General features: G+C 43.9%; 1 pseudogene; it reads right to left on the reverse strand.

Moving 5' to 3' along the window:
- Window positions 1-315: 315 nt before the first annotated feature.
- LOC146868516 (uncharacterized) lies at window positions 316-1,363 on the reverse strand (annotated as a pseudogene).
- Window positions 1,364-4,518: the final 3,155 nt, after the last annotated feature.

Raw genomic sequence — 4,518 nt, forward strand, 5'->3', positions numbered from 1 at the left:
GCAATAGTCCTAACTCAGGCATACAGCGTTTGTACACACCACCATTGTAGGTACCCAAGTGTTGATGCACCATCTGGCTATACAGTCAGGACTGTTGCACTGCATCTCCATGGGCAGCTCACAAAGCATCAGATAATGCTGTTACAGGGTGTATTTCAGCCATTCTTTCTTTAATCAACACATATACCAATATGCATCCGGGGTCTAACTCCCAGGCATCTTGACAAAGACATTTTGATTCTCATCCTAAAAGTGAGTGCGTATGTAATGTTAAATAACACAGTAATGTTCTGCTACCAACAGACTCAGCATTTTTCAAAACAGTCTCTGTAAGGCTAAAGAGCCCATTCTTCATTTTCTAAAATAAATATCACACATACGTCTTTCTATGACCCTTTCTATCATCCTTTTACCATAATACACACGCAATCCTTGCATACTCCCGAGTTTTGAGGTTGGTTCGCTCAAGTATCAGATCTCTTTGAGCATTGCTGGCAAGACCTTAAGCATATCAGGGTGGACATATTTATTTTCCTGACAACCCAGAAACCAATCTTAACAGTTTATATAACTTGTTATGGTCTAACAACCTACGTATTTGATGGATTGTTCTTGATGGGTATTAGTCGTAGAGACACTTGTGAGCCTCCTGCTGTTCGTCATTAATTTTATGTCCGTAATAAAGGTTGTAATAGTCACATTTGACACAGGTGTTCACAACAGTGTCAGAAAAACCTTCAACAGGTCATGTGGCATCGTAGGGGTCACCTGGAGTTTCCTTTTCAAAGTTTGCCCTATTATAGGTACACACACATTTCTTACGAGGCTCTTTGTTTTGACTTGTGAAATTTTCAGACTGTTTTGAACAGCATAAGCAGTAAAAATGTACATTGTAAACCTTTGAGGCTGCTCTTTTACCACAGATCTTTGTGCTTATTCTTTCTACAGTTCAAAAGAGAAAGAAAGACACACAATTAGTTAAAATTCAATATCACCATATATAGATAAATTGTCAGCAGTTATTTTTTACTAACCTCTGCATTTTCATAGGACTTGGCAGCGGCTCTGAAATCTTGAAAGTCGCAAAGGTCCATTGAAGCATAACTGTCGGCAGAGCTTGCTCATGGTGCTGCACGACTACAGTGTCTGGAACCGTTTCCTCCAGAAACCATATATCTTCATAGACCAGTGAGTTAGGATGAGCTATGGATACTTCACCATCTTCCATGTCGATGAAATTGTTTCCAACATTTACGTCGTTACTTGAAGCTTTTTTGCCGCTAGTGGCACCCTTAATAGGGGATATCAGTTGAGGCAAATCCTTGAGGCAAAGCGCTTCCATCTGACGGTGGAGGACCCCCATCTTTAGGGTTATTCTGCTGCACATTCTCATCCATGACCTCCGATGTCAGGCTACGGTAATATCTAAAATAGAGTTCAATCCATCATCAGAGGCAGCCTTTTTTGCTGAGATGGTTGTATCTATTCATAATGACAGAGCAATCACCTTCTGCTGGATGGCCCTTGGTTGTTGCATAGGCCGCTTAGGAGCTCCTTATATGTATTCCAAACACCCCAAAAGAGACGGACACCTCTACATCACAGCGTGGCCACCTGATCTCCAAGGGTTCTGGTTCACTGAGGGCTGCCACATAGCCTCGCCCTACTGTATTGGAAGTCCCGGTCAGTGATGACATCACTTACGGGGTGGGACAAATGTCACTTTTTGAATGACAAGCAAACTTATTGAGTTATTATACAGGCATTCCTAAGTATTCCTTGATGGTTAGGACAAAATACTGAACTGCTGTGCAAGGTGTATTGTAAGGTGACTCCCATGACAACCCAGGTGGAACTACAGTAAATAAAACTAAATCAAAACACGATCTCTTAGAGGGCATGTCCCTGGCTGTGTCTGCTTGAGAAAGAGTTTCTATTGGCAAATTTGCCGCTTTCTCCCAGTTAATGTTTAGCTGTTTTTAGCACAACTGCTATACAGTTAAACTATCAGTTGAGTTGTGTTTAACTTGTACATGGTATTCTTTGTAAAAACACTATTAGTCAGTTTTTTTAAATCCATGCTCAAAAGCTAATGACTGGCCTAACGCCATTAAAATTAAAATTGATATTCTCAGTTGACTTTTCATGCAAGCCAGTCAATAAAATGTTCATTTATAATTTCCATTAGACAAACATCATAAACATGTTTTTTCAAACATTTAGAAATAGTAAACAACAAAAGCAAAAGAAACCCCTACCAACATACTTTTAAAAAACATTTCATTACCAAGGGGGAAAAGGGCAAATTAATGCACATATTTAGAAAGATGAAGTGGAATTAGACCAACCACAAGGTCATTTATAGTAAGTAACCATTAATGTGCAATGTATTACCTAAAATCCATCAAATGTACATAAATAATCTTGTTCCTATCATCCACGAGCTGACAATAAGATTTGCAATACAAACCTACCCTTGAAAATATCCGTTATCCTACAATAGTTTAATGACTCCTTCCTCAATCTAAACTTGCACTTTTCTTTGAAAATTTAAGAAAGTATTCAATTGAGCCAATCAACTTATTCGCTCTCTAGCCTTCCTCAGATAAATAAGTTTTGTTCCTTTCCACTTGGGGTGTGAGAAGTTCTATCATTTTTTCCTTGCAATGTATGCGTAATTCTCATTAATAACGAGTGAAAACATTTGAATTTTCGCTCTCTTTACTCAGGGGTGAATCTGCTTTAAAGTTGTGACTTTTGCAAATAATTTGAATGGATGTGTAATTTATATTGAGATACTCACTAGGAAATGCTAAGCAGGGCACAAACTTGTGTGCAAAATGCCCTTGAGATACCGATGTAAAAGAATTCCAGAGTAAAAGAGCAGTATTCACTTCCATGCAAAATGCTCACGAGATACCAGTGCCAACTAACACTTAAGCGAAAAAACCATGTGAGAGCATCGGTGAAGGAAAATCAGGAGATTCCTGAAGCTATATATTACATAGAATGGAATGTCTTTTACACTTCACAAAATAAATATGTTTGCATTGCAACATGCAATCTGTTAAATAATGTGCCAGTTACCTGTAAGATAATTTGTGTTTTGTTTTGTGCCCACATAAAATACTCCTTACATTGGACATTCTTCATGATTAGTGGCCAACTCAAGCCTTTTCATTTTCAAATCTGAGGTCTGCAGATTCATTGAAATGCATATTGATTAGCTGCCAGGGTCACAAACTTTTCGACATGTGTTATAAACACAGTTCACCGTGTCTATATACCTTTCAACCAGCGTCTTATTCATTTTAGGAAATGTCGTATTCACATCAGTGTGGTTCATAGCCATTCATTTCATTCACTGTTGTGTTGCGCCCGTGACGCAACGGGCGTACAGCGTGGGGGTCATGTGACCCTGAATAAATAAAAGCCGGGCGTAAGCGTACGTACGCCAGTTGGGCTACGACGTTGCAACCAAGTAAATGAGCCCGTGAGTCCTGTCTCTTTATTAGCCCCCACCAGGTAACACTCCCTGTAATCGCGTGCCAGGTACTACCCCTGGCGACACGACAACTGGCGACGAGGGTGGGCGTGCCCTCGCTGGTCGACGACCGCTGGTGTGGCGGCCGCGAGCACTGCCATCGGCTCATGGCGCTCGTGCCCCGGCGCGCTATCCGCGGTGTCTCGACGGCGCTGTGCCCTCGGAGGCGCCGGTACTATGGCATGTGAAGCAGAGGACGCGCTCGCAGCAGTGTGGACCCCGGAGGTGAGATGCGGTAGCGCGACCCCCCTGCCCGTGGGAGGCCACGTGTGAGGCTCGGGCCTGCCGGCCACGTGCTGCGGACTCCGCTTTGTGCCTGCAGTGGGGAGAAACAGGCCACCACGCCCCTAAGGCAGCAAGGCTGGAGGGGGAGTGCAAGGGCAAGAAGAGAGCACACGGCTGAGGCTGAGAGCAAGGCCCAGGAGGAGCCAGCACCAGCAGGAGAGACTGGGGCTCCCACAGCAACCACAGGCCCCAGACCCTGAAAGGAGGGAGACCCGGCCAGCAGTGGCTGAACAAGGCACAGTGAGCTCCAGCAAGGGGTGTGTAGATAACAAGCACAGACAAAACCAAACATAAAAAAAGAAACACAAGTTCACTCACACGCCTGAGGTGATAACCGACGGGGTCTTCAGTCAAAGCGGCAAACATGGCCACGATACCCCCCATAGAGCCGTTTGTTGTGGAAGGGTCACCCTCATCGCTGGCACCCAAGTGAAAGGACTGGGTGGATCGCCTACTCATATTCTTCGAGGCCACCAAGGTCCATAAGGACCAGAAAAGAGCGATGCTGCTACATTTGGGGGGCAAAGACATCCACAACATCGCGAAGACCATAGTAGAAGCCACGCCCAAAAGCCACCACACACTGATAAACGCCCTCAACGGGCACCTTAAACCCATGCCCAATCAAGACTATGAAAGGTTCATATTCCGGCAAGCGCGCCAGCTCCCGGAGGAATCGCTAGACACGT

The sequence above is a fragment of the Triturus cristatus genome, chromosome 1_2 (assembly GCF_964204655.1).
Source record: "Triturus cristatus chromosome 1_2, aTriCri1.1, whole genome shotgun sequence".
Taxonomy (NCBI): domain Eukaryota; kingdom Metazoa; phylum Chordata; class Amphibia; order Caudata; family Salamandridae; genus Triturus; species Triturus cristatus.